Source organism: Glycine max, chromosome 16 (assembly GCF_000004515.6).
Source record: "Glycine max cultivar Williams 82 chromosome 16, Glycine_max_v4.0, whole genome shotgun sequence".
Taxonomy (NCBI): Eukaryota; Viridiplantae; Streptophyta; class Magnoliopsida; order Fabales; family Fabaceae; genus Glycine; species Glycine max.
In genome coordinates, this window is record NC_038252.2 from 29,346,926 (window position 1) to 29,364,361 (window position 17,436).

General features: G+C 30.2%; 2 pseudogenes; both read right to left on the reverse strand.

Moving 5' to 3' along the window:
• Positions 1–1,000: 1,000 nt before the first annotated feature.
• Positions 1,001–3,654, reverse strand: LOC100814761 (S-adenosyl-L-methionine:benzoic acid/salicylic acid carboxyl methyltransferase 3-like; annotated as a pseudogene).
• A 7,995-nt stretch (positions 3,655–11,649) lies between these two features.
• Positions 11,650–13,932, reverse strand: LOC100815289 (S-adenosyl-L-methionine:benzoic acid/salicylic acid carboxyl methyltransferase 3-like; annotated as a pseudogene).
• Positions 13,933–17,436: the final 3,504 nt, after the last annotated feature.

Here is a 17,436-nt window from a genome sequence, read left to right on the forward strand (position 1 = left end):
CAAAATTATATTTATGAGAATGAAAAATATATTTTATTCTTGATTTAATTAATTAATTATAACAATTATAATTTAAGATTGCATTAGATTTTAGAAAGGAAAAAAAATCATTTATATCTAATTCTAATTCTAATTTAAATTTGATCGAATGGTAATAAGGTTTTAGGGCAATTTGGGCCGTCAGATATAGAGCACAAAGAGCCCAAAATTCGTTTGTCTTGTACATTTCTTTCCAATACTCTCTTAGAAGTTCACATCGCCACAACCTTTTTATTTCTCTCACTAAAATAGAATATTTATACCCTTATTCCCACTCATAATAGCAAGCTTCATCTCCTTGCCTTCTAAAAATGTGATTGCGCTGTGCTTCACCAAATTCATAGAGGAGGAAATGTAATCTTTTTTCGATTGTCGCTAGCCATAGATTGAAGAAACTTTACTGATTAGACGAGTCCTCAGTGTTTCTGCATTAAAGCCCTCTACTTCGAATTGCAACCTATTCTACGTACTTGTGTCGTTTGCAGAATTTGCCATCAAAGTCGTCCTAATTTTCTTTCCCTTAATTGCTCCATTATTGTCAAGGAAATAGGTTTGACACATGTGTGGAAATTAAAAGACCAGTTATGATGAAGGTCTAAGGAAAGACTTTGAAATTATTTGGGACAAAATATGTTCATTTGCAACAAGAATTTTGTCCAAAATTCATTTCCAATCTGAAATCCATAAAAAATTTATCATAATCTCACATAAATTAATAATTTTATTATATAATAGAATATTAAAAAAGTTTCTACCCAACGACACAATACTAGTTTTATTTTTCTCCAACTTAACATCTAGCTAATTGCTAGAAGAAAAACGAACAAACAAAAAGTCACGACAGAGCAACGAAAGTTAGTCTCATCTCGTCATTGACCCAGTTGAGGTAGTGAGTCAATCTTCTAACCAGTAGGCCAGTTATTAGCTCGATTTGATCCTATATATATAGTATATAACTTACATTATTTAATTAAGAAAAATTTATTCATACTCAAAAATCTAAAATAATAATTGAAGTATTAAAATTGATAACACAAGTACTAAGTCTTAAATTTTTTTAACATTTTTTTTATTTTCTTTTTCATGTGAAATGGAAATATCATACGGGATCGCCGAATTTACTCCAAATCGGACGGGTTGGACCGGGTTATTCTAGACCAAAAACATAATCGGTCCAATAATAAAATCGGACAGGTTATGTCATCAAATCTCAATCCGACCACGCTAGTCGAGCCGGATTTTTAAAGTATGACTACAACAATCCCATTTGAGAAACCCTATATAGATGCAAACTTCTTGCTTATGCTTTTCTAGTCAATAATACGGTGACATTGATGAACTTAGTTTGCTCCTTGGACATACGATCAGTCAAGATTTGTTGGTAGCGGCTAAAAACCTCTTCAATGATAGCTTCACCAAAGTGGCTAACAAGCATTGGTTCTGCCACAGCCCTCATGCACTGTGCCACATTGTATCCGCCATCACTAAGTGTATCAGACCTTTCAGATTCAAATTCAAGAGTGTTCCAGTCATCAAAAGCATTCCAATTCACTTCAGACACCTCTAGACGATTGCTGGCAAATGAACCTTCTTTAAGAACTTCCAATTCAACTTCAGATGGAGATGGAGTGTATTGAGGAATGTTAAAAGTATCTAACTGCTCTTCTTTTATGATTCCCTGCAGCAAACAGTAAAAAGATTTATATTCATGCATCTTGCCAAAGTTAGTCAATTATATGTTTGAACACACAATTAATTTGCATTGTATTTAAAGCATTTTTTCTGGTCTACTATGATAATTCACATGAAAAAATACAGACAGTGTGATTAATAGCCAAAATTAAATTATAAAGAATGTTTATATATAGTACACACACAATTCTTATGCAATTAATCAGATCAAAATGTTAAAACAATTCTTATGTAATCCTCAAATTTATTTGTTTCAAAAAACAATTAAAGAGCATATAGAAAACGTTACGGCTTATATAAAAAAAATACAAATAAAAAAAACTAAATTTGGCGAGAAGGATTGGTTTGTATATACAGATTATTTTTCCACTTTTTGCGGTATTAAAGGTTGTGCATTAATTATAAGTTTGGTTTAAAAAACTAGTAACAACGTGGTGTTAATACTCAATTTTTAAGTTACTTACGAAAGAGAAACTTCTGCGTCATAATTTTTCATGACAAAATATTAAAGAGACAAGTTTTTTCGGTTTACATTAACCTTTACATAAAAAATGCATCGTCTTTTGGGGAGTCATTTTATCAACTTATGAGAAACTGGATCTGTAAGTGTAATAATTCACTAACAAATTACTGGGCGAAGTATACCTGCAAGACCATATCATTAAGAGCAGTAGCCATAAGCTCCCAAATGTAGCCACCATCTTTGCTAGAGGGATCATCGCTTCTTCTTCCCAAAAATGTTAGAACCATACGACCTCCTTTAACTAATTCCTCTGCACGACATTTGAGAAAAAGAGAGAAATCTCTTTGAAATTGCTCATAGTAAGCTCTCGCAACATTTGTCGGGCTTGTACTGCCAATGTAAACATTGCCCCTGTTGTTGTCTACACCCTCAGGAACCTAATGAAATCACCAACAAGCAGTTAGCTATTTTGCATAATTCTTAAGGCCATAAATGCTAGTGACACTTTCTCTGACACTCCCTAAATCACTAATTTTGATGAGTTTCACTTCTAATACTAATAGAAGTAAGCAATATATATAAACATGTGTACCTTAGATAGCCATCGAATGGACAAAATGAAGACTTTGATTTGGGAAAACCCTGCCATAGAAAGAACCAGGAACCCCAGAGAAGTAGCATGGACCAATCCCACTTTCCATTTCATCACACAACTTCTCTTTGAAGCTATCAAGGGACTTGAAGATGTTGTTGAAGTCATTCCCAGGAAGATCATTCAGAAAGACCTTGTATTCTGGAGATTTATGGTTTAGCTCCCGGCAAAGCTTCTCCACAATTTTGATGAATTCAGACACAAAAAGCAAAGTGTTTGGTCCAGAAGAGCAACCCAAATCTGCAACCGCCAAGCTTCTGGGGACGGTGTTGCAATAGAGGCTTGTTATGGCTTCCTCTCTTATGGGCTTTGTCAAACAAATCACCTTTTCCTGTATAAGTTATAACCAATGACACTGAATAGTTAGTAATCATATATTGTACTACATTCATGTGTTACTGTCTTTTACCTTTTACACATGTTTGAAATTGATTTTAGGTAATAACCAAAGCCGTTTTGGTTGAGGGGAAGGAGAGAAAAATAGAGAAAAGAAATTGTGTGTATTCCTCGTGAATCTGGTACCTTCAAAAATTTCTCTTATATTTTCATTCTCTTTATTTTCATCATCTAAACTAAACTAAACATAACATTGGTGTTACAAGATCAAACTTAACTAACATTCAATATTGTGGATATTATTAGCATTGCTATTCAATCAAATTTATGTTTATTACTTTTTTATTGGGTAAATGAACACAGGAAGCATGATTTTAAGTTGTATGTATAAGTATACCTGAACAAGGGAGTTGTTTGCATAGCTTGCGTTTCCAACGCCACCGTTCATGTGCAGTACCTGTGCTACCTTCATTCTTGTTCTATAATTTTATCTCTACGCGCGTACTTCACTCGTTCTATGTTCTTTTACTTTAGTGCTTCTATGCCTTTGATCGAACCTCATACCACACCTATATATACAGACACATGAAAACTGTTTCCTAACAAGAAAAAGTTTGTTTTCTTCCCATATATAATTTTTTTAGATAGAGCAATGACGTTTTTCTCGTGGCTATATCCAATTTGCATAAAATATCTCGTGTGAAGTGATTGATATTTGATCCCAAAGTGCGTCCTTTACAAAGTAGTTCTCTGTTCTCATTGTCGATTGTTGACAACCGTGTAAGAGTGCATAAATGATAAGGAAAAAATTAAAAGACACCCAAATACTATTACACACCAGATAAAGTGATAAAAAATAAATAAATATAAGTATGATACGTATTATAATAAGATAAGAAGAAAAAGATAGAGATAAAAACAACTACTTATTAGATGTTTAAATTTTAAGGATGTCTAAATATCGAGATTCAAATAATTAAGGTATCAAACTTACGATAGCCACTAATTGAACCATATATAACATGAAAGGGATGACTAAATTAAGTTTGCATGTGTTCATTTAATATATAAGCAATGCATAATGAATTATGTTGAAATAATATTTAAAGAAAATATGGAAAATTCAAAAATAAAATTATGTTTAAAGTGATTTGTTTATATATTTGAGGCCTAAATTTAACTTTTATATTGGTTTTATATTTTTTTCATATAAAAAAATTGGTTTCTGTAGCTTTTATTTAAGTAGTGAAAATATAACAACCATGAAAACACATACAATAACAAAAATATTCCAATAGATTAAAATTCTAAGAATTAAAACCATTTAAGTAAAAATGGAAAATACACTAAAAAATTAGTATCGAAATAAGAAATACTTATCCTATATTTGGAATCATCAAAAAATAATTTATCATTTTTATTTGAATATGTTCTCATGTTGCTCCTTCATTTTAGATATTAATTAGGATTGATCAATAAGTCGCGCTCTGACTGATACTAGATTGAATCTTTTTAAATAAGATTTTCAATTCGAGTTTGTTAAATAAAAAAAATATGATTAACAGAAAAGATGTTATTAAAGATGAAAAGTTAGATTTTTTTAATAGAGATTAATCATTAATAAATTAAGTTGATAGATATTTTAAACCAATGTAAAAGTAAAAAAAATTGGAGTTATTTTTTACTACAATTAGTCTTCTTTTTTTGATAGAGCAATCAAGGTTGTTATTTACACTACTAGAAAATATACTTTTAACATTGATTGTTAAACACTTTCAACATCGATTATTAATTGATGTTAAAACTACACACGCATCAAAGTTAACATCAATTTTTAAAAACTGATATTAAACTAAACTATACAACATCAATTTTTTAAAAAATTGAATTTGTATAATAAGAAATAACAAAAAAGAATGTAAAATATGTATAAACCAACATTGATTTTTAGAAAAAATTGATATTGTGAATTGTCGACAATATTAATTTTTCTAAAAACCGATATTGGTTAGTAGAAAACAACATTGATTTTTCCTAAAAACTAATGTTATTTTCTTCTTCACAACATTGGTTTTTAGAGATGTTATTTTTTTCTAAACAACATCAATTTTTTTAAAAACCAATGTTTTTGTGCAACAACATTGACTGATTTGAAAATTGATGTTTTTTTGAATTTTTTTTAAATATCCTTGCAGTTTTTTTAATTACCCCAAATTAACCTACATATTGAAAAATAAAATAAATCCAGGCAGTTTTATTACGCAATTCAAATTTTGTCCATAATAATTGAATATTTGCTATCAATTAAAAGAAATATTTAAAGTAATGAAAATCAATACATAAAATCATTTGTAATTTAACCTAAATTAACATAACTCTACAGTTCTAAAATCACTTAAACAGCTTGTGTTTCATTTTTAACTTTTAGATAATATCTTGCTCACTGAATGTAAATTGTCTTCATTCTCTCTGATTTTAATGGTCTTATATTAGTAAAATATTACATAATATAATAAAACATAAGTTAATAAGTATAAATAATAATAATTATAATAAATTGAATTAGTTTAAATATATCCAATACATTACGTAATACTTACACTCATAATGTTAACATCAATTTTTTAAAGATTAGTGTTAACGAATCTATAACAAATTGAATTAGTTTAACTACATCCAATACAAATCTATATTTTATAGTAATATTAGGATGAATTAATCAAACTAATATTATTTTCATTAAAATATATATTTTTTCTCATAAAATTAAGATATGTGATATTTTAATTCAAGATATAATTTAAATATTGAAATGCACAGGTATAATTTTTTTTCAGAAGAAGTTATCTGTCATTACTATTAACGTTTCATACACTAATGTGTGTGGTTATCTCCTATCATTAACCCAACATGGCCCTTGTCCTTGGGCTAGAAACAATATCCTCAAATTCTATATATGGATTCCGATTGAACAATGATCTTTAGATTTTTTTTTCTTTTTTTAAGAAACTGTATCTTTCATTTCACTTTATTTTTCTTTTTATATCACCTATTATATATATTATTTATTTTTCTCTCTCTCAATAAATACTATAGCATTTGAAGTGTCTAAAATTCCTTTTTTAGCTAGATTTGTTGTGGTGGATTTTTCATGGCTTTTACATTTGTAATTATAGGATGAAGATCAGACCAAAATCTTAATATATTAGATTTAAGTATCTATTTAAAGTTTGAGCTGTTTGATTTTTATATAAGAGTTATAATGTATTGGGTGCATGAATGCCAAGAAAAGTCAATAATATAACAGTTATAATGTATTGGGTGCATGAATGCCAAGAAAAGTCAATAAAAGTCGATAATATAAGAGTTATAATGTATTGGGTGCATGAATGCCAAGAAAAGTCAATAGTACCGATTCCGTGTTCCAAATTTTATATGATAAATTGGTTAGTAGAGATACTTTTTGCGTGTGTTGAAAAAACAAATGTTAAAGCACACTCAAAACATGTGAAATATTCCTTTAAAATCGATCTATGAAGTGATCTACTGAACTATATAAACATTTATTATATTTGTTAACCATCCGATATATAAACAGCAACTAATGTATGCGTACTTTTGCTATTCACAAAAAATTACAAAAATGAAATGTAATTATTTGTATGGAAGTCCACAATTTGTTTTTTTTTTGTTAGATATTTGCAAAAATAATAATAGTCCTACTCGTCTGTGAAAGCCAGAAAAGCATCGGTTATAAACCAACCAAATCACCCTGAATCATATCAAACCACGACATTAGCAGAACCCATAATTCTGTATTTGATCAAATCAACATATTTCAATTGAAACACCTCCAAACATTTTAACTATTATACATCTATACCCACCACCCATAAATTTGTCTAAACTTACGGACGAAGTTTTATGTATAAATTTCTAATACTAGTAATCGAATTATATGATTTCAACACATATACAAGAATATTTTTAAATATATTGATATGATACTAGTAATTATCTTTTGTATAACTTCTTCACAATTGTGTCAACTAATACTCTGATTATTAAAAAATATTTTTTTCCCTCGGGCTTTCCAATCTCACGTGTACGAATGAAATTATTGAAATTATCAATCGGAATCGAAATAACTCCGCCATTCGATTAGACAATCAATTTTCTCAAGCTTTTGACCATATTTTGATCATTTTTTAAGGAATTATTCTACTCATCCCGAGACAAGTATGTCAAAATAGAATTTTCATAATTTGGTCAAATTTTATAGCAAAGGTCACAAATATTAAGGTTAATTTTATAAAATTAATATTCTCTTTTATTTATTTATTAACTTTTATTGGTTAAACAAACGAAGACAACACTTATTTTGAGAAGAAGAGGATATTATATTATGGAACACTTATGTTTAGCATTCTGAGGAACTTATAAGCTCTTTTGATCAAAACTTTTGTTTTACAAATTTATTTTACTAGCTTATTTTTTATAAACTATTTCGAATAACTTATTTTCATAAGTTACTTGAATTAACTTATGAAAAATAAATTAATTTATAAATTATTAATTAGCTTTTCTTCTTCTCAAAGGCATGAGCAAAACCCTGCTAGAGCATCACTGGCCAATATGAAAGGCATGAGTTAGTTTTGGTTTTGGTTTACTGCATAACAGCCACAAAACTTGGAAGTGAACCTATTTATATACTACTATATTTATTTTTAACATAGCTATTCCTCCCTGCTTAAAATTTGTAGCATTGTTTGTTGGAATTCTATTTATATTGTTGATATTAATAGAATTGCTATCTCTCCAAAGTTACAACATGGTGGTAAGCCCAATCTCCCAAGTCCCAACCAAACCAGTGCAAAGGTCAATGATAATATCACCATGAAGGTTAGGCATCACTAGTACAATGAAAAGTACAAGATTCTTCACAACTTCCTCATAAGTGAATCATCAGCTCTTTTTGCATGATATTGGCTTTGTGTATTATGGCAAAAATCCATTCTCTTCCATGAGCCTTGGCATAGTGAAAGGCACACTCAGCTACCCTTAAACTTGTTTGACGTGTAATGATTGACAAGCATGCACTATACAACGATTGTTAATGAACGTCCGATTTTCCAATAAGGGTGGTCATTCGCCCTTTCAAGCCAATTGCAAGAATCCCAAATCATAAATTCGTGAACAATCCTAGGTCGTAAGTAATCTCACATCTAACACAATGAAAACCAAAGAATAATTAATGCATATGATATACCAAATTATCATGCTTAGGGTCCACTCTACGGTTCTTCTCTGACAAATTCTAATCCATTGTGCTTCATAGTAAGTGACAACATCCAAATCAGACTTAGAAGGATCCAATCAGAGAGAGAAAAGCCAACTTAATATTCTCAGTTAGTTTAAATAAACAAGAAAGTTTCCCGTGGAATTCTCAGTTAATTTACTTGCCATTTTTCCTATCAATTATTTCCAAAAAAATATTAAATGTTCCTGAAGATATTTTCTGAAACAAATACTCATATTATTAACAAAATGGCAGCAAAATTTGGAAACTTTTCAGCAGAAAAATCACACTTTTCTTTGGAGAGTTAGGAGTAAGTAAGGAAGATATGGAGAAAGATCAAGTAACAGAATCAAATGGTGCAATAATCTCTTCCAAGTTCCAACCTCATCTATACAATAAGGATTTTTCACAAAATCTACTGCTATGTTATTCTACCAAGAGGAGGATCTCTTGAAGAAGTAACTAATCGAGATCTTTCAGTTATCTATTACTTGCTACATGGGATCAACGTTGATGTCAACTATCTTATATTATGATATTTAGGCCAAGTCCTGTACTCTAGCAAATCCCACGCCTTATCCTATGGAATGTTACTCACCAGACTTTTAAGAGAGTATGAGGTGTCTCTCATGTTGGAATTGTAGAGTTTCAAGTCAAGAAATAAGATACATTTAATGCATAGTGGGATTTAAATTTTTACCACTAAGGTGAAGCTTATTTTACTAGATGAAACTTATTTGAATAGATGCATAGAGAGTTATTTTTGTTTTAACTTCCAATATAACTTATTTATTATAGTTGGTAACAATCTTCACTATAAACAGATAAGAGAAATAGTGGAGAAGATACACATGAAAAGAGAGTTTGTGAAAAGAGATATTACTTTGTTGAGAGAAAAGTATTTTTATGTGAGAGTGTTATCACTTTTTTGTAACCATTGAATAGGGTACTCGAGTTTGTAGAGTGATAAAATAATATAGGATGTGTTACAATCTTGTAATCTTTGTTGTGTTCTCATGATTTTTTGTGAGTATGGGTAATTTTGTTTATAGGAGCTTTGATTACCTAACAGTGGTATCAGAGCTATAATCGAGAACACACAAAAGTTCAAGATATCGTTGTTTGATGGAAAAATAAATTTTATGATTTGATAGAGTATTATTCAAAACTTTTTGGTGCACCAAGGTCTTGATCAGGCATTAAAAGATGAAAGGTCGACTTTTATAAATGAAATCGAATGAACTAAGATCCAAAGGAGGACTATAAGCATTCAGTTAGCCCTTGCTCCCGAACAAAGTCGCTAACCAATTGCTTTTGTTTGTAGATGGAGTTGTATCAACTCAAAATGATGATGGGAGGAGATCTCCATGACAACATCAACAAGTTCAATCAGCTAGTAAACCAATTTTTGAATGTAAATGATAAACTCTCTAATGAGGAGCAAACACTGTTGTTGTTGACCTCACTACCAAGATCCTTCAAAGCTTTGGTTCAAATGTTATTTGTGGAAAGATCAACTTTGAATTTGGATGAGGTGATCACCGCTATTAAAGAAAATGAGAGAATGATGAGAACTGAAAATATTGATGATGAACACCATGCAATAGCTATGGTAGAGTCCAAGTGAGGGAGAAATCATTCAAGGAGACATGATGGGCCAAGAGAAAGATCAAAATCACAACCGTGTCCGCAACGAGATATGAGTAACATATATTAATGTTACTATTGTCGTGAGAATGATAATGTCCAAGTGAGGTGCAAACAAATGAAGGAGAACTTGAAGAAATTAAGAGATATGAACAAAGATGGCGCCAACTCTCAAGCTAATGTAATAAAAAGTGTTGAAGATGAAGATGATGTGTTGGACACTTTGAAAATCGACGGAGAATTCGCCCATTTCAAGTTAGGGAATGGTGAAAAAATGAAGGCTGAAGGCATAGGGAGTGTGAGAATGAAGCTCCATGATGGTGTTATTTGAACTTTCTCAAATGTGAGGTTTGTATCTTCTGTTGTTGTCAATATGATTTCTATGAGGAATATGACATTACAAGGGTACAAGTATGTTGGTTCAAAATGGGGATGCAAGGTGTATAAGGGAAGATACTAGGTGTAGCGATGATAGAAAAATAAAGGTAACATTTACTATTTGGATGATTGTAAAAGTGTTGTAAATATTTCTGTTGGAGGGGGAATTTATTCACTTTCAAATTGATCAAATGATATTTCTCCTTGGGCTTGAGTGAGAGAATTGTAGAGTTTAAGGCCAAAAGATAAGGTATATTTAATGCATAATGAGAACTAAATTTTTATCACTAAGGTTTATGTGGTTTAAATGCAAAGTGGAAGATTACATTTTATTATATGAAACTTATTTGAATAGATGCATTGGAAGTTATTTTTTATTCAACTTCTAAGAAAACTTATTTATTATAGTTGGTGGCAATTTTCACTATAAATAGAGAAGATAATTAATGGATAAAATACACATAAAGAAAGAGTGTGTGAGAAGAGAAATTGTAAAACAAAATCACTTTGTTAAGAAAAAAGTATCTTTGAGTGAGAATATTATCACTTCTGGTAACCATTGACTGAGATACTCAGGTTTATAAAGTTTAACACAATTTAGAGTGAGTTACAATTTTACAATCTTTGTTATGCTTTTACAATCATTTGTAGGTATGAGTAATTTTGTTTGTGAAAACGCTGATTATCCAACAAGAATCTACTAGTGAAGAATATACTTTCTTTGGAAAAGAAATATGAGGTTAGGAAATACTCATGAGTAGTCAAAAAGCATAAGAACAACTCCCTAAAAATAAGAAAAGAAGCTTAGGTTGAAGATAGAATTCATGAAACATGCAGTTGAATATGACACATATAGACAAGAAAAGTTCTTCCATTGGTTGAATACTATTCTTATGCGAAAACTTGCTTTTGAAGCGAAATCTTTTCCTGAATCCTCATGTCAACCACCTCATTTTATAATTAATGTCTCTTCTAGTAGCTCTATATTCCCCATACGAGCTTGTCCTGGTTAGAGATTCTTCCTTTTTGATGATGTCAAAAAGGGAGAAATTTAGAGTAGTAGTAGGAAGGGGATAGTGAATAGAACTAGAAATTATGCCTTCTCTGACCAGCTATGTTTTGCTATAGATGCAAACTTCTTGCTTATGCTTTTAGAGTCAATAATATGGTGACATTGGTGAACTTAGTTTTCTCCTTAGACATACGATCAGCCAAAATTTGTTGGTAACGGCTAAAAACCTCTTCAATGATAGCTTCATCAAAGTGGCTAACAAGCATTGGTTCTACCACAGCCCTCATGCACTGTGCCACATTGTATCCGCCATCACTAAGTGTATCAGACCTTTCAGATTCAAATTCAAGAGCGTTCCAGTCATCAAAAGCATTCCAATTCACTTCAGACACCTCTAGACGATTGATGGCAAATGAACCTTCTTTAAGAACTTCCAATTTTACTTCAGATGGAGATGGAGTGTATAGAGGAATGTTAAAAGTATCTAACTGCTCTTCTTTATGATTCCCTGCAGCAAACAGTAAAAAGATTTATATTCATGCATCTTGCCAAAGTTAGTCAATTATATGTTTGAACACACAATTAATTTGCATTGTATTTAACGCATTTTTTCTGGTCTACTATGATAATTCACATGAAAAAATACAGACAGTGTGATTAATAGCCAAAATAAAAATTATAAAGAATGTTTATATATAGTAACACACACAATTCTTAAGTAATTAATCAGATCATCAAATGGTCAAACAATTCTTATGTAATCCTCAAATTTATTTATTTCGAAGAACAATTAAAGAGCATATAGAAAACATTACGGCTTATATAAAAAAAATACAGATAAAAAAAACGAAATTTGGTGAGAAGGATTGGTTTGTATATAAAGATTATTTTTCCACTTATGGTATTAAGGTTGTGCATTAATTATAAGTTTGGTTTAAAAAACTAGTAACAACGTGGTGTTAATACTCAATTTTTAAGTTACTTACGAAAGAGAAACTTCTGCAAAATATTAAACAGACAAGTTTTTTCAGTTTACATTTACCTTTACATCAAAACTGCATCGTCTTTTGGGGAGTCATTTTATCAACTTATGAGAAACTGGATCTGTAAGTGTAATAATTCACTAACAAATTACTGGGCGAAGTATACCTGCAAGACCATATCATTAAGAGCAGTAGCCATAAGCTCCCAAATGTAGCCACCATCTTTGCTAGAGGGATCATCGCTTCTTCTTCCCAAAAATGTTAGAACCATACGACCTCCTTTAACTAATTCCTCTGCACGACATTTGAGAAAAAGAGAGAAATCTCTTTGAAATTGCTCATAGTAAGCTCTCGCAACATTTGTCGGGCTTGTACTGCCAATGTAAACATTGCCCCTGTTGTTGTCTACACCCTCAGGAACCTAATGAAATCACCAACAAGCAGTTAGCTATTTTGCATAATTCTTAAGGCCATAAATGCTAGTGACACTTTCTCTGACACTCCCTAAATCACTAATTTTGATGAGTTTCACTTCTAATACTAATAGAAGTAAGCAATATATATATATATATGTACCTTAGATAGCCATTGAAGGCTATAAGAGGAATGGACAAAATGAAGACTTTGATTTGGGAAAACCCTGCCATAGAAAGAACCAGGAACCCCAGAGAAGTAGCATGGACCAATCCCACTTTCCATTTCATCACACAACTTCTCTTTGAAGCTATCAAGGGACTTGAAGATGTTGCTGAAGTCATTCCCAGGAAGATCATTCAGAAAGACCTTGTATTCTGGAGATTTATGGTTTAGCTCCCGGTAAAGCTTCTCCACAATTTTGATGAATTCAGACACAACAAGCAAAGTGTTTGGTCCAGAAGAGCAACCCAAATCTGCAACCGCCAAGCTTCTGGGGACGGTGTTGCAATAGAGGCTTGTTATGGCTTCCTCTCTTATGGGCTTTGTCAAACAAATCACCTTTTCCTGTGTAAGTTATAACCAATGACACTGAATAATTAGTAATCATATATTGTACTACATTCATGTGTAATCTTTTACACATGTTTGAAATTGATTTTAGGTAATAACCAAAGCCGTTTTGGTTGAGGGGAAGGAGAGAAAAATAGAAAAAAGAAATTGTGTGTATTCCTCATGAATCTCATACGTTCAAAAATTTCTCTTATATTTTCATCATCTAAACTAAACATAACATTGGTGTTACCAAGATCAAACTTAACTAACATACAATATTGTGGATATTATTAGCATTGCTATTCAATCAAATTTATGTTTATTACTTTTTTATTTGGTAAATGAACATAGGAAGCATGATTTTAAGTTGTATATGTATAAGTATACCTGCACAAGGGAGTTGTTTCCATAGCTTGCGTGTCCAACGCCACCGTTCATGTGCAGCACCTGTGCTACCTTCATTCTTGTTTCTATAATTTTATCTCTACTTCACTCGTTCTATGTTCTTTTACTTTTGTGCTTCTATGCCTTTGATCGAACCTCATACCACACCAATATATATAGACGTGAAACAGATGTTGTAGCACAACATCTATTTTTCTAAAAACCCATATTAGTGAACAGAAAATAACATCTATTTATTTTTTCTAAAACTCGATTTTATTTTCTGCTCTACAACATCAATTTTTAAAGATGTTATTTTTTGCTAAACAATATCATTTTTTAAAATGATGTTTTTGCACAACAACATTAGTTATTTTGACAATTGATGTTTTTTGAAAATTTTTTAAATATCTTGTCTGTTTTTTTTTTTAATCATCCCAAATTAACTTGCAAATTAAGAAATAAAATCAATCCTGACACTGTTTACCATATTGTTCAAATTTTGTTCATAATAATTGAATATTTGCTATCAATTAAAAAATATTTAAAGTAATGAAAGTCAATATATAAAATTATTTGTAACCTAATCTAAATTAACATAACTCAACCATTTTAAAATCACTTAAACACATAGTGTATTATTTTTAACTTTTAGATAATATCTTGCTCAATAAATATGAATTGTCTTCATTCTCTCCCATTCCAATAGTCTTAGGATATGTAAAATATTACATGATATAATACAGCATAAGTTAATTGGTATAAATAATAATAATTATAACAAATTGAGTTAATTTACAAGTAAATAATTATTATTTCTCAATTATTCTTGAAACCTCTTAATACTATGGTTGTCATTCAATACATTACGTAATACCCACACTTAGTGATGTTAATATTGATTTTTTTAAAGACCAATGTTAACAAACTCATTTGGTTTATGAATATACCATTGTGTTTCTATTAACATTGGTTTCATAAAAAAAACTAATGTTAACATAATGACGTTAAATCTATTTTTTGTAGTAGGATTAGAATGAATTAATCAAACTAATATTATTGTGATTAAAATATATTTTTTATCTCATAAAATTAAAATTAGAAATATACAAATTTTGTTTGTATAAAATTTTTAATATATTTTTTACTCTCATAAAATTAAAAATATATCATATTTTAGTTAAAATATAATTTAAATATATCATATTTTGATTCAAAATATAATTTAAATATTCAAATGCACATGTATAATTTTTTTTCAGAAGTTACATGTCATTACTATTAACGTTTCTATATATATATATATATATATATATATATATATATATATATATATATATATATATATATATATTCATACTAATGCGTGTGGTTGTCTCCTATCATTTATCCCAACCCTTGTGCCTTGGGCTAGAAACAGTATCCTCCAATTTTTTGGATTCCGATTGAACAATGATCTTTAGATTTTTTTTTTCTTTTTTTATTTAAGAAATTGTATCTTTCATTTCACTTTATTTTTATTTTTATATCACGTTTATATCACCTATTATATATATATATATATATATATATATATATATATATATATATATATATATATATATATATATATATTATTTTTCTCTCTCTCACTAAATACTATAACATTTGAAGTGTCTAAAATTCATTTTTTATCTAGATTTGTTGTGGTGGGTTTTTCATGGCATTTACATTTGTAATTATAGGATGAAGATCAGACCAAAATCTTAATATATTAGATTTAAGTATGTATTTAAAGTTTGAGCTGTCTGATTTTTATTTAAGAGTTATAATGTATTGGGTGCATGAATGCCAAGAAAAGTCAATTATACCGATTCCGGGGTGTTCCAAATTTTATATCGTAAATTCGTTAGGAGAGTTCGCTTTCTCTCTCCAATTTGACTTGCTTTATTGTCTATGCCAAACCAGAACCACCTACGGGACTTCAATTCGTGTTTATTAGGATTTTTCTTCTTTTCAGTTGAAGCTGATGTGTCAATATATGTGCCATTTTCTCTTCAACTTTGCTTCCACTTGCAGGTACTGCTTCCGGTTCCGATCGAACCATGTTTGCTTCATTTTAATGTTTTGTCATTGAACCAATATGCATGCATACGTTCAACACAAACTCTCTCTCTGTAATACCGGTTGTTTATACCGTACATCTCTCTGCAACTGTGAACTCAGATTTAATTTCAACGTTTTTCTTTTTTCGGTTTGAGTCCTTTTACTTTTCAGCTGCTCTGGATTTTTAGTGTATGAAAACTGGATTTTTAATTTTATTTCATCCACTTATGTGTCTATGGATATTTTTTTGTTTAATTTTATTTTTTTTGTTTTTAATTCTTTTGGTGAGTTTTGGTGTTGGAACCAGTTTTTAGGAAAAGAGATGGATCCTAAATTCATAGAACCACCCCTTACTTTCCCGATAGAGTAATGAGTTTATGGACAAGGACAAGACACTCTTTTATTTATCTCTTTTTTTAAAATTTATATATTCTTGATTTCATTTTATCTGTCTATGGATATTTTTTTTGTTTAATTTTATTTTTTTATTTTTAATTCTTTTGGTGAGTTTTGGTGTTGGAACCAGTTTTTAGGAGAACCAGTTTTTAGGAAAAGAGATGGATCCTAAATTCATAGAATCACCCCTTACTTTCCCGATAGAGTACGTAATGTGTTTATGTGTTTGTTTAAACTTCTACAATGAAACAATCACTTTTTTTAATGAAAAAATCACTTATGAAATTTCTAAGTGTTTGGGTATATTTTTTCAAGAATCAGAATCAGAAAATTAACACTATGATTTCAGCTTCTTTTCTAGAAGCAATTTGGACTTTCTTCTCTAGAAAATGTTTAATATAAATTTAACAGTTGGGAATCAACCTTGTTGAAATCTAATAAATGATTTTTTTAAGAGACCAATAAATGATTTAAGTAATTAAGGCAACCTGTACAACAATTATATATCAAGTATGACACTCCTATTATTAGTTAAAAGATGTAATTGCATTAATAAAAAGTTAAAAGATGTAAAAAAAAAAAAGTTACAGAATCAAAGTAAAATTTGTGCCTAGATTTCATTTTGAAATATGTTAATAAAGGTATTGTGCCATAGAGAGAGATAAGCGTAAATCACGTGCAAAATGACCAAATACAGCATGCCCTGTATTGATGCATTTACTATGTATTTATATCTTTTGCAGAGTTGTAGAGGAAAGAGAAAACGCTAGTGGTTTTAGTCAGTTACATGTAAGAACTAATTCTAACATCTTTTCTAACTAACTAACAAATTTCTAACTGATGAAACGAACTTCTGCTAAGATAACGAGCTTCTGCTAAGACCCCCCCCCTCAAACTGGAAGTGGATATTTTCCATTCCCAGCTTGCAACATAGTCCTTGAAAGACAGCAGGAGTGAGAGGCTTTGTGAAGATGTCCGCAATCTGCATTGAAGAAGAAACAGGAAGGAGCTTGAGCAAGCCTGCGTTTACTTTGTCCCGCACGATATGGCAGTCGATCTCAATTTGTTTTATACGTTCGTGGAACACCGGATTTGAAGCTA